This window comes from Corvus brachyrhynchos, unplaced genomic scaffold, assembly GCF_000691975.1.
Source record: "Corvus brachyrhynchos isolate BGI_N302 unplaced genomic scaffold, ASM69197v1 scaffold21, whole genome shotgun sequence".
Classification (NCBI taxonomy): Eukaryota; Metazoa; Chordata; class Aves; order Passeriformes; family Corvidae; genus Corvus; species Corvus brachyrhynchos.
In genome coordinates, this window is record NW_008236924.1 from 3477305 (window position 1) to 3491898 (window position 14594).

Here is a 14594-nt window from a genome sequence, read left to right on the forward strand (position 1 = left end):
CAAGAGAAAAACACATGCAGCGTGTGAGAGGAGGGCCCAGGACCATGCAGTGTTTCCTGGAAAAATTCCCTGCATGGACAGCAGACTTTAAAATAGTCTGAGATTCAGTTCTCCATTTTGGGCATTTTTTTTCCCCCTCCATTTTCTTATTTGTTCCTTTTCATTTAATATTTCTCAGGGTATTTTATACTGGCATTCAAGTAACAATAGCATTTCCTGTGTTCTTACATTTTACAGCATCCTGATGATAACCCTGATAGAAAATATAAAAATGCATTGCAGTATTAACCCAGAAGAATTTTTTTTCCTTATTATTTCAAGGCATCTTTCAAAGCAGATTCCCAAATGCCCAATCAAAACTGGCCAAGAACATCCTTTGAGTAAAACAACGTATTTTTGTAGTTCCTAAGTACTGCTCTAATATTCTAACATGATGCTATTCAACATGGCATATTTCTGTAAGTAGCTTACAAAAATAGTACCAGTTCTAAGGATTTTACAGTTTTCTACAAAGTTAAACTTTTAAACTTAAAATATTTTACACAATAGCCATATTTTATACCAAAAAGAAACAGTAATGCTCAATTTTCATATACTGTAGACTCTGATCAGAAAATAGAGATATAATTGCATTCATTTTGCTGTCACCATAACCTCTTCAAAAATCCTTGAACAACTCTTCAAATGACAAGCTTTTAGATGCATATTAGCATTTTTTTCAATTTTAAATCCTCTATAATATAAGATAAAATAGTTGTCATACTGCAGTAACTACTTATGACATATATAATGTCCTAAATTCAAAAATGAGATGGAGGATTTTTCTTCTCCCAGTAAACATTTAGGCTTGCCTTCTGCTGTACACACCCCTGTCTCAGAACACACATTTAAATTATTTTCCACATATGAAGTGAGATGTAATACATAATTGATGGATTTTTAAATCACTACATTTGAAGCAGATTCTGAGGAGTTAAGTTGCTACAGCCTCTTTCTGTTGGTGGGTTTTGTTTGTTTGCTTGATTTTTTCCTTCTTTTACATTTGTTTGTTTGTTTGCTTGATTTTTAAGATTGGGGTTGGTTTTCTGCTGCGATTGTTGGTTGGGGTGGGTTTTTTGTTGCTTTTTGACCACAGCAGTGAGCAGTATAATCACAGACAGACAGACAGACACAAACAGCATCCGGGTACAAACAATCCTTGTTCGTCACAACACTGAGGTGCCCTTTTTACCTCATGTTGAAGATACAAACTAGAGAAGAACAGAGACATTACTGAAAAAATGTTCTCTTTTTCAATCCTTGATTTTAGATGGAAAATTACTGCACAGGTGTTTGACTTTGCAAACTAGGATTTATTACACTTCAGTAGAAATTGTTTGCAGTATATATTTCACTGATGGAAAATTAGAATGTGATACAGAGCCCACAAACTGCTTTGGTATATTGTTAACCTAAGCTGTCATTATGCCAAATTACTAAAAAAAAAGAAACTTTAAATAGTCATTTCTGCTCTACCTGACTAATCATAGTTATTTATATAATGCTGAGCTAAAAACCTTAGAGTGCATCTAAAAAGAGATTGAAAACCATGTTAAAAAATGAGGTAATTACATAGAATCTTACAGCTGCTCTACCTAATATCAAATATATTTCAGTTCTTAAACACTGGAAGTTCTTTGATGCCATATCATATTGCATGTAAATAAAACTAATTGTCATGATGCTTTATTGAAACATTCTTGACGAGTAGCATTCAATTTCCTTAGCTAGTCAACGCTTATTTTTTTTTCAACATTATCAGAGTCTGTAAATTTGAGTCTCATACTTTCTCTAACAATATTTTCACACAATAAAAGCATTTATTGTTTATGATGTTTTCAGATCATACAAAGTAGCTGGTACACAGAAAAACCCTCCTGTGTCAAATAGTGGTATCTTCTATTCCTGAGCTGACGGTACTTCTTATAGACACAAACCAGCTTTAAAAATACACGATAAAATGCTGCTAAAGACAGGCTCAAGACATTAACTTCTTGTTTTCTGAATGCATCTTAAACCCTTTGCAGCTCTGCCTAAATTACAATAGAAGCTGCTCCACGTACAAAGGAGCCCCCGAAGTCCTCTATAAGTTAGAGCAGCAGACCTTGCAAGGTGCTTGGATTGCGGTGACCAGAAAATTGTTCTCACCTCCATGTCATTACGCTCACAGTGAAGCAGCCCCCGAGCATGTTTGTGTTCGGGATCTAATATATTGCCTTTCAATCAGAGCTGAGAGCCACTGAACACATAGACAGAACATGACGAGCAGGTCAGGAAAGCAATAAAGATTTTACAGAGCTGTCCAAGGTGCTAAATTTACTCAATAATGGGTTTGGCACCATAGTGTTAACCTCTCATTTACTACCAGTTTGAGGGACTAAATTGAAGTAGCTGACTTCATTTACCTTGAAATGTATATTTTATGACATTATGTAAGTAGATTGAAAGGGCACTGCAGTTTTAACAATTTAAAGGCTAGAGCATGTTTAAGATGAAGCTTGAATATTTATCGTATATTGCACTTAAACTATATTGTATATTAAAATGCATTGATTAAATTTGTAAAAGGTATTATAAAAAAGGACAGCTAGTATAAGAGATCTATGTCTTTTAAAATCCAATTGATACTGCACGTTACCACTGTGATGGTAACAGATAAACAGATAGAGAGGTGGACAGAGCAGCAGACAGAGCAAAAAGTGAGTGAAACTCACATTCCATAAAAAGAAATCTCTGCATAAACTCAAGGTCTGTTACTCCAGATATTCTTTTGTTCACAAAAATTTTTCTTTGCCTTCATCTCCGAAGCCTAGATTTTCATAGCAGTAAGTGGGCATCATGTAAGGTCCTTCCAATCGAATATGCAAGTGGAAATATTTCCTGAGAGAGACAGAGTTTGACTAAAGCTAATATCTAATTTATGGGGGCATTTGTCAAAGAAGATCCACTTTTCTGTTAATGCTAAAAGTCTGACAGCTTTTGGTTTAGAATAAAGGACTTTGCAGCATTTAGCTAGACCTAAGTGAGGGTCGTCTATTTTTGCAGTTCGTTTCAAACAAGAATAATTTTATTTCTCTAAAAATAACAATTGAGCAAATATTGAGAAAAAGAAAGATTACTTTAGTCCTTAAATATGATACATCAGAAATCTGCACTCCATGAAGCTACACAGCAAAACTCCAGAGTCAATTTTTACTCCAAACTGAAGCTGATTTTCTACTGAGGGATTTTTAGTTTTAGTAATTTTTGAAACAGGCTCACAATTAAGTATTTTGATCAAATTTTCCTTCTGAAGATAATAAGGGGTGTCTACATACACAAAAAAGGGGGTGAGTAGCAAAATCTACTGCAACTTTTCATATCCCAAAATTACTGTAGAAAAGATACTACAAATCATACCGGAATAACTACGCTTTTGAAGCACAAAGACTGAAATTCAAACCAAATCCAATTCTGAGTGTACCTTGAACACTACAGCACCTTTGTGTGTTTTGTTGGAGGCCTGCATTCCCTTCAGAAGGATTTCATTAAGAACATGAAACTTGCATTTCAAGTTTTGTCATGATGAAAACACTTTGTGTCAAGATTTATCATGACAAACACATCCTATGTTAGCTTTAAAAGAGATGGGCTATTTCTTCTTGCAACATCTGCTTACTTTTTATTCAGAAAGTCATGAAAAAAGAATCCACTCTGTGTCCCAAAAGGGCTGTGAGTCTGGTGAGATAAAGGGTATATAGAGTTACACTGAGTTGTTCAGATAAAGTAACTAAATTAGATAATGTTCAAGGTACTCGTTAAATCGAAATGAATTTTGTCAAGAAGAAGCTGACCACAATATATAACACTCATCAGCCACATACTGTATTATTGAGACTACCAAAGGATTTATGAACTCGTGGAGGGCGTGGGGGGAAAGCTGTTCCAGCATCCTCTGAGGCATTTATCTTATGTGTTGTCTGGATATCATATCACCTTCTAATGCTCTTTAGCATTGTAATACAAGAGAGAGCTCATTCATCTTCTGAGAGGGTACTTAGGGATGATGATGTCATTCATACTTCCTTGACTCTTATGTCTGACCTCCTGCCTCTGCCTTCTAACTTCCTACTCTCATGGCTACTTGCAACAAAAAAGCTCCTCTGCAGACTCAAAATGCTCAGCCTCAGACACCCGTTCACTTCTTCACCTTGGAAAGGTCACATTCTGAAATTTCTAGTCAAAATCACAGTAATTTGTGCTCAAGCTTTCCCTTTGGTTTTCAACTGGTGAAATTATAAATGTGATAGTTAAGGACATGGGTTAGAAGTAAGTTTTAAACTTATACTTGAAATTTGCATATGCATTATATTTTAAAAGATAAAATTGTGAACACCTCTTTCAAATATAAAGGCAAAACCAAGAGAGACATTTAGAAGGATGCCAAAGATCTAAAATGCCAGACATTGAGCTTGGTACACAAGAGCTTCAGCCTGTCCAGAACATCCCATCTCTCCACATCAACACTGAGCACTGCATTATTGTATCATTTTCAGCAATTACAGCTTTGTAAAGACTCATAAACACCATTCAAAATGTAAAGATCCTCCATTTACTGTAAAACTGAGGGAGCCATGCCAGCCTAATGGGAAGTATAAAATAACAAGGCCATTTCTCTAAAAAGATATCTGTACTCACACAAAGTTGAAAACTTTTCCAGCAAACAAACTACTGAATTGTTTCCATATATTATGATTGAATCATACCAAAGAAATGAATACCATATAGATACCACAAACACAAGAAGGCAAAATGGGAGAGAAAGACAATATATCTCACTTGAGGGGCAAAAAAAAAGCTTCAGCTTACCACTGCCTACAGGGTGGAAGTGCACTGAATTCCTGCCACTGAATTTCAATGGCAACTTCCAGAAAACAAGTCTGCATTGCGAGCTAGAACCTTGGTCTTTCCAAGCCACTGTAGCCTCATCAGCCTCCACCCAAACTGAAAATCACAGCCTAAATTTTCAGCACTAAAAACAGTCATGCATAACCTTACCACCTGCTCCACAATGAGCCAACCTTATAAATAAAATATAGGAAGCCTCTATGAGGCAGCAGAAAGAACAAATGCTGAAGTGCAAATGGGAGCAGGCATTTATCCATAAACATTGAGAATCAATGATTAAAACTCCTCTTAACCACAAAGGTGATAAATGCATTTAGGGAAAACACACCCTGTCAAACAGTCTTTGCAAATGCTGCTGACAAAAGAAGGAACAAAATTATGATGATCACCTGAAAGTCTGTCCTTGCAAGTCTCCCATCTTACACCCATTAACCTCCTGGAAATATGGTGTAGTTAAACACTAAAAAAAAAATCCACCTCCTTTTTTAATCCACACCACTCATGCTGGTGGTCTCCATTTCCATAAATGATGGGCACATAATAACAACAACAGAATTAGTAGCTAACACAGATGTGTACTTCATCTAGATACAGGGTGGCATGGAATAAACCACCATTAATATTATTGGTTTGGAATAACTCTTTGAATAAACTGTCATTTGAGAGTCTGGATGCTCCCACCGTATTATCATGAACTGAGGCATCTGGAAAGTAATTTGGAGGGTTCTGTTGCTAAAAGCTCTGGACTTCTCTGCTAATGTTGGGTCTCTAAGTGAAGGAAGAGTGGGCATGTGGGAGCAGATATGCAGGACTAAAATCACTCTGCCAGGCCCCAAATCATCTCCTTTAGGGACTTTAGGGACAACAGTGATGTCATGACTCCCACCCAAGTCCCTCTGATAGCTGTAGAACTTTGCTTCTTTTAAGTATGTTTATAGCATGTGTTGCCCCCAACCCCTCACAGTTTACCAGAAAAAGGCATTTACAGCCACGTGCAGGAACCCTTCAGAGCTGTCAAATCTTACCTCATGAGGCCAATCTACTTTTCATGCACCCAGTGCAGGGCTGGTAGTTATTACAGCATTGTACCCTTATATCTGTTCACAACCTACAGCACATCAGCTGAGAGCTGGCAGGCATCAGTCATATTTGGGACTCACAAACCTGTCCCTTCAGGAACCAACACTGTGGCAATTCTCTGGCCTCTCCTACAGCATTTCCCACAGATTGTCCTGCAGGTTCACACTGTGAGGGTCTAATGACAGATCCCCTTGGTCTGAAAAAGCGAGATCAGGAGAGGAAACACATTTTCCATGCTATACAAAAACCTGAAAGATCTGTAGTGTGTAAGGACCAGTTCTCCTGCACACACTTCTTTCATGCCATCCCATCTGTCATACAATGGTCCATTTGTCATATTCAGTGAATCACCAGAAGACAATCTAATTAGATATAAAATAGAGCACAAATGGGTAAGTCCACATAATTTAATGACTAACAAAAAATCCTTCACCAACTTCCCTTATGGAAATCCCTCCATCCCACCGGGTTACAGTGACTCACACTATTCCCATCTATCCAGGCTACAAAAGGATTATTCCTGATTTATCCATATGAGCAAGCAAATGACAACATTAGACTCTTCTCTTCTACCTGACCTCAAAAGTTCCCTCTAAATTTTCCTTATGTGCCTCCAATACCTTCAACCCCATGGCAATCTTGGATAGGAACTTCAGGCATTTATTTTTGAAAATTTACTGCAAACCATTTGTATGAGCATCTACAGTACTTTAAAGCAGGGTTCATTATTGAGATTATGGAGACTTAGGTTTGGGGGTTTTTTTTGGTTTTGCATATGTAAGATTTCCTGATAGTTGCTCTTGCTAGTATTAACATTCCTATTTCTTGGGGAAAAAAAGAGAAAAAATGGGGGGAAAAAGAAGAGTTATTGCTCAAAATTTTCCGACTATTTTAAACCCATATATTTTTTGGAAATTGTCAACGTTCTCTTATGGAAGAAGAAGAATGTTTTGAAAGATTTGAAGGTCTGGCCTTAGGTAAACTTTCAAAGAATTTGGAAAAATGAACAGAGGCACTAAATTCTGACACTGTCATTCCAAGATACTGCACAGGCTGTTTTAGAAGCTTTATTCTATGGATTGTATCATTGTGTCCATTAGAAAAATTCCCTGGAATACTGGCGACTAAAAAAGATTACCTGTGGCTTGTGATTTTGTGCATGGCACAATGCAGATATCAAATTATGTATTTGTAAGAGTGAAGAGCTTTCCTTGGCAAATGGACAGGCTGATATCTATTTTCTATGATTTGTATACACAAAGACTTTCCAAACACAGGTCAAGTCCTAACACTTTTAAATTGATCTCACATTAGGTCAAACTAGACCGTATTGGCTGGCAAAATTCACTTGGCTACATTTAAATCTATAGAGGAATATGCTTGGTAATGCATGGCAAAAATCCTGCTGAGGTAAATCAGAGGAGTTGTGTAGCAATTGAAGTGTAAATTGTAGATATGTGCTTTGTCCATTTTATTTTCACAGTTTGTCTTATGCATTTACCTATTTCAAAATCTAAATATGTCAAATTAGCTCTTTTCTATAAAAAAAAAACAAACACAAGTGTTCAATGACATTAAAGACCCACCCATGCTTGCCTTTAATGAAGGAGAAAAAAAGCCCCCAACAAACTAAACCAAACCAAACAGAAAAACCCAGCTTATCATTAAGATCTGTGAAACTGTCACTTTTCTGGATTGGATGCTTCAGGTGGGAAGCATGAGCAGTTAGAAATCGAGTGTTCAGGTTACTTCTAATAGCAGGAGGAAACTGAAAAATAAGACACATTGAAATTTTGACCTACAATAATATTCCACTCCGTTCTGTGGAGAGCAGATGCATAAAAATGTTGAAATAGAGACTGGAATAATGTTGGTGGGTTTTAGTATTACAGCTAAAACACTGCTCAGTCATAACCCCTACAAATGACTACTTTCACTTACATTTTATCATTGGCATAATTAAAAGAAGTCTCTTGAAAGGGGCATTCTCATTACAGCCAAGGACCACTTCAGACCCAATTGAAATGAAAAGACAGACCATAGATTAGGTGCAGATACAAGTGGTAATTTCTAGGGAAGCATAAAATACCAATTGTAACAACCACATTTTATAACTATGTGTTCAAAAGACTCACAGTATTTTATTGGACAAAGAGGCTTTGGCTCAGAAAGACAACTTTAACAAAGTGGCTCCTAACAGATATTCTTAAAAAGTTTCAACTTTCTTATCAGAAATAAAAGATATTTCATTTTTCATATTGTTATTTTTAATTTACGGTCCTATAATTCAGCTGAAATTATCCAAAGGAAGAATAAATGTTGAATAACCATGAATTTTAGAAATTCATCCAACATTTCACAGAGGTAACACTATATTTCTGTGTACAACTCCACAAAGTAAAAGCAGGCACAGCATTTTACACAATCTAGGGCTCCTTTTTCACTGCTGAGGGAAAAGTGTTGCCATTGTCACTACACCAATATATTTTATAGAATTGCTTCAAAATACTGACTTTTCAAAATATATCAGTATTCCGGCAGCTTTTTTGATCAACCAAACCTCTTAGCTCTCGCACTAGTTTACAGCTGAATAATGAAAGAAAATCCAGATTATCAAATTATGATATATTTATGATATGTTTATAATTATGATATGTTTATAATTATGTTTATTAAAAATACTTTTAAACACATTTTATTTGTCTGAAGCTCACATTTGTGAAAATTAGGCATCTCTATTCTGTCAAATGTTTGGACTTCAAGATGCTATGTCCAGATGAAATTATGAATCCAGCATTATCAGTGGAGACACTTAGGTCATCCTAAAGAACAAAACCAATGAACTTCACAATTTCTGTATCTTGGGCTGCCCATAATATATCAACAAAAAATGTGTTAAATATATGTGGTTCTGCTTTAAAAAATGCTTCTGTGTCTTGTTTTCATTCTCCTCTCAGCAAACGTATCATTTGTTATCTGTAGTCACAAATGTATTCCAAAATGTTCTTTAAAATAAATCCAAAACGCATTTCCGTGTCTGTACAAGTAGGTTGAGATTGTGCTATTGTACTTAGAGGACATTCCAGTCCAGTTGAGTTATATCACCATAAGTTACATGATTGACTTTTACAGCAGAAAGAAAAGGTTGTACTCAAACAACTGTTATTGCCTCAATGGAAAAAAAAAAAAATCAATGAATGTAAAATGAACAAGAGATTTTGTCCGAGTTGCAGTTAATACTACTGAAGAGCTATGGATATTAAAAGGTCAACAAATAAATTAGTCCAAGTGTTATGAAATGAATGATTTGGCTTATAATTGTATTGAGTGCAAATTGTTCACTGCCTATTAGACCAGGTAATTTTTAACCATGGTGCCTCAATTACTGTTCCATAAGCAATAATACAGTTGTAAGAGCCACCAGTTCGATCGGGTGACCTGGGAGACACTCCAGGACAGCTGCCTTTGCTATGACAGATCACTGAGCCTGATCTCCAAATGGTGCCAAACCTTCTCTTCCTGGGAGGGGATCTCATAAAAGAAACATTACTGCTTGATTCATTTTACCAAAATGCTTGAGTTTTCTAGCGTCAGCAGCTGGGTGTAGATTGTGAGGCTCTGTATTTCTTAGAAGAATTACGACAAGAGGCATCCTATTGCTTCCAGCACTCTCTGCTAAATGGCATCATGATGGTTTGGAGGATGCTTTTTCTGCTACTCAATTGGGCTGTGTTGTGAGAAATACACGGCAATCATATTTTACATCACCACATAACACCTAAAACTAGGCCAGGAATGGAAACTCTAGGTGAGATTATAGACATTACTTCACACTTCAGCAATGCCCCGCATTCAGAGATCTCAAAGCACCACTTTAATGGGAGCAAATTAAACTTCACAACACACTTTCTAGGAAAACACACTCGCTCCCCCATCTTCATCAGAGACAGCCTTGAGGTGTAGCTGCTTGGCTGAAGTTACAGTGGTCTATGGTTACAACCAAGGCAAGTTTTGTAGGGTGAGGTAATATCTTTTATTAGAGACACCGATACAGGCGAGAAAAGGTACAGTCAGCACACAGGAAGCAAGGACGGGCACCCAAAAGCCTGTTTTATTCCAGCTATATCCGTTAATCTAAGATATAACCACTCCCTGCAAACCCTGATAGCCTTAAGAAGGGAAAAGGAATCAATCTGATATTGCTTTCATGCTATGAAGTAACACCCATGGTAGCAGCTGTGTTTCCCCATTGTTCCTGTGTTCCCTGAGAGCCAGGGCTCAAAATAAGGCTATAAAGGGCTCACCAGGGTTCCCAGAGGACTGGGCCTTAAAGGACTGTAACTAGGCTGTAACTACATAGATCTGCTCTCTGCCCATATATAAAACAAACTGAAGAGGTAAGTGCAAATCCTGAATTATCAAATAATCTGCACAGGATAAACCACAATAATAAAAGCCTAATTAGAATAGATTGTACCCCGTACCACCAAATCCTGCTTATATTGTCAGTTTGCTCTATTTTTGATAAATCACTACATTCAAACAGTCTGTTGGGAGGGTGGTTTTCCACTTCATCTCTCCATTGCACAAAAAAAGCGACACATGACTGGAGTCTGAATTTCCATTTCACCAGCATACAGTTGAACTGAATATTACTTGGCACAATACAGTATACAACTGAGCCACTAAATGGCTGATTTACTAAATTATTATTAGATGAGCTCTTGCTGTTCCAAGTGAAAGTGCAGTCACTGTCTCTCTTCATGGTGTGTTCAAATTGTTCTGTGTTTAAATATTCAGCATGAGGCTAATGTGAACTGATGAACTGAGACTACAAACGTTCACTTTCGATGCAGACAGAGAGACAGAGATGCAACGTATCATGTGGCCTGCAGAGGTGAAAATGATTTATATTTAAGGATGCTGCTGCCTATTTCCATTAATATAAGATATTCTTAATTAGCTTTGTGTTTGATTCAGGAGTTTGGAAATGTAGCTAGAAGCTAGAAAACAGCTCCAAAACTGAACACAGCTGTGTGGCTATGGAGGCATCAGAGTCCTGGTGAAGTGGTACTTGAGCCTGGATCTCTGCCAATAAAGTGCATGAGCTGCCTCCACAGTTTCATTCTTTGGTCTCTAATATTTGAGCTGTAACCTAAGAGTATCACCTGCAGTTCCTACCTGAGCATCAGAAATCCTCGGTATGTAAAGGACTGACTGTGTTGTGTAATTCTATGACTTTCTGAGGTGAGTGGATAAGGGGGAAATGGAAAAATAGATATTTTTATGAAAGGTTAAAGAAAAAAAGAAACAATTTCTTTACTGCCACCTGCTGGAGTTGACAATAACCCTTTGTCCCACGGAGAGAACAAGCTCCTCACTCGGAGGACAGTTACGGGGAGCATTTAAAATACTGTGATCCCAGACACTTACAGTAGATTAGAATTTTTTATTGGTGCTGTGTTGCCATAACAACATAAAGACAGCAGATGACTTAAGCTAAGCTTGCAAAGCAAAAGGCTGCTCATCTGGCAGCTAAAATGAATACAGTTCACTTCACAAGTTCCCCATATGGACCCTTAGTGTATGGTAATGAGGATACCATATGGTGGGAGAAAATGCACAGAGAACAATTGTGCTCCACTGGATGAGTGAAGTGAGCAGGAAGTTATGAGGAAACACAGGAGAGAGATTTGTGTGTGTGCTCTCTAACTCAAGGGTTTCTTTCAGAGGGGGGTTCTCTCTCTTCTTAATCTTCCTCCTAATATATACATGCATAGAAATGACAGAGAAACATATTGCACATTTTGCAACATCATTCATCATAAACTGTCAGCCGTGTTTGTAAATCAGCTTGGTAAGATCTTAGAAATTTGTAATTCTTAAAAGGTAAAAGTGCTAAGTTTTTAGACAAAGTGCAGGAAAATTTAAGCACTTCTGACAAGTAGAAACATTAGTGGTAATCATTTTAAAAATGCTTGCATCTTTCTGCCCGCATGTTTAGCTGTAAATAATGCCGCAATGAATAAAAGCTTTAAAAAAGGGGAGGGGAGGATGAAATGGAAAAAAATATTTTTTATTTTATTTCCAAAAGGATAAAAAATAATAGATTATCAGAACCATATGCATGCAAAATTCTGCTGTAAATGTACATATGCTATACAGTACACTGTACTAACCAGATCCTAAACCTGGTAAGACAGCTTGCTAAAGGCTGCAAAGTCAATTTTGTACTACACATGCTTCATAAAAGATGAATATAAATGCATTAGTTAGACACGGTGAGCTAAATTAGAAGGTCAGGCAGGGCTGGAAGGGCTGAAATATCACACAACCAATGACTGTAATTACTCTTTTTTTAAGTCTATTAAGTGGTGTTGTTCTATCAAGGCTCAGGGGTATAGGACATGAAGTACAAGATAAAGTAATGTGTATTTATTACTCCCACGGGATCAATTTACTAGATATTTTCAGCTCCATGGAGCAAAATACACAAATGCAGCTCTTGTTACTTTCTTCAAACTGTGGCTTTTTCCTTCAAAACCTGCTCCTCGAAGGGACTGTGTTTACCTGTTTGGTGTCTTCCTGCCATCCTCAGTTAATTGTTGTATTTGAAACCAACCAGGATGAGGATACAGGAACAGAGAAATGTGGGGATCCCTCCTACAGGATGTTCAAACAAGTGGTTTGAGTGGCTCAGATGGAATGTGCAGACTAGAAGATCCAATCCCAGGCATGATTTTTACCCCAAGGCAAAGCAGAAAGTGGGAGTGGAGAATGGCACAGAGCTCCTTGTCATCATGTTAGCCCTGATCTATTAAAAGTTTTGTCATAGATTCTAAATTACACCATCTGCTCTAATCATTTGCTGAGTAAATGCTGACCCAGTTATAAAGAAAGCTCACTGAAATGTGTGTGCATACTGCTGACCTTCAGAAAGGAAAGGGCTCCTTGCCAGCCCTGTGTGCTGGCTCTGCCCTTCAGCGAGCAGTCTGTCCCTTTGCTCTCTCCTTTCAGACTCTCTGCATATTCCCAGACACCCCTCTGACATCCACCACCCCATAAAGGTGATACTTTCACAGGTACCTCGCCATCTCAAAAGTTTTGAGGCTCTCTCGCTGAATATTTTCCATAGGATAAACAAAATATCAGACCTCAGCAACCTAAACGAGCTCCTCAACCAACTAAGGGCTCAAATTGTTAGGAAACTTAAAAAACCCCAACTGGTGAGGGTTCAATACCAGCCTTAACTCTGATCTCACATTTCTGTAAATTTTACAGTAGAACGTAGAAACCTCTAAGCACATCCCATGACCTCCTTGCTGTACAGATGAACTCCAAGAGCTCCTCTTTACATGCTCCCCTTTCCTGCCCACACTTAGTATAAAAGTTTTCTGATTCTCTTTTTACACTGGGTGGGGAAAAAAGAAATGGTGCTTTCTTAGCTGAAAATTACTAACTTAGGTTAAAACACAGTATATGTTGTGTTAGCAGATGGCAATCCTTTCTGGAATTTCCATTGGGTCTGTCTGAAGCAGCAAACCTGAGCTTCATTGTCTTCATTGCTATTTTAACCTCTGCTAGCAAGCCTGGGCCAACCACCCACGTTTAGAGACAACCCTTATTTGCAATATAAACACTACCCATGTCACGATGGATAAAGGGCAGATCTGTGGGATTCCATACAGAAAAAGACAACTGCTTTTGCCAGCCTCTGATTCCTAATAACCACATGTCTTCTATTAGTGGCCTAAATGAGGAGGTGGGCTATGTCTTGGGGGGGTTTAATGACTGACCAGAGAAAAGGAGCTGAAGGGAAGGAGGATTCTGGTTACCTGTGCTCTCAGCACAGCAGGGAGGCCCCTGTGCACTAGAGAGAGAAGCTTCACTTTCATCTACATGAAGAGAAACCAGAAGTAAAGGTCCCTTTCAGGAGGGGTAAGGGGTCTCCTAGAGAACCCTGAAGGAACGGACTGGGAGGGAGAGGACATCAGATCACAGAGGGGGTTGATGCAATGACTCGCTTCTCAAATACAGAGTGAACAATCTTCTGCTTAATCTAAATACAAGTGATGAGTTGTAGGAGTGGTGAAAATGGCAAATAAAATCTAGGAAATTGCATATAAAGAGGAATTGTTGTTATTAAATCATTTAGGATGGATGTGTTTCAAATCTAGCTCACAGTTGAAGCTGTTTTACAGCTCTAGCTGTGGAGTTTTAACAAAATTGCAGAATTGCAACGTGTCTGCCAGGGATTTATTTTAAGGATTGCAGGGTAGTTACATGAATGAACCTTAATAGACTCAACATGTTGTTGTGATCTGAACTCTTCAGTGATCTCCACTGCAGTTTATGTGCACAGGAACCAACAACACGAGTGCATTTGTGTGCCTGTGTGCAAACACACGAGATGGAAATGGGGCACACACATGTGCAGGGCTGTTCCCAGCTCCACACAGGCTCTCTACAGACTGCTCCTGCAGGACAATGACACCATTTCTCAACCTTAGCATCACATTTTCACTTCTCCCCAGAGATCTCTTGTTTCCTCTGATCTGCCTCCTGTCTGTATTAGAAAGGACAGGCTA

At 37.9% G+C, this 14594-nt stretch overlaps 1 protein-coding gene across 6 annotated transcripts in view; it reads right to left on the reverse strand.

The window, feature by feature from the left end:
* EBF1 (early B-cell factor 1) overlaps positions 1-14594 on the reverse strand; it is a 261012-nt gene that overhangs the window by 13018 nt on the left and 233400 nt on the right. The window lies entirely within an intron of this gene.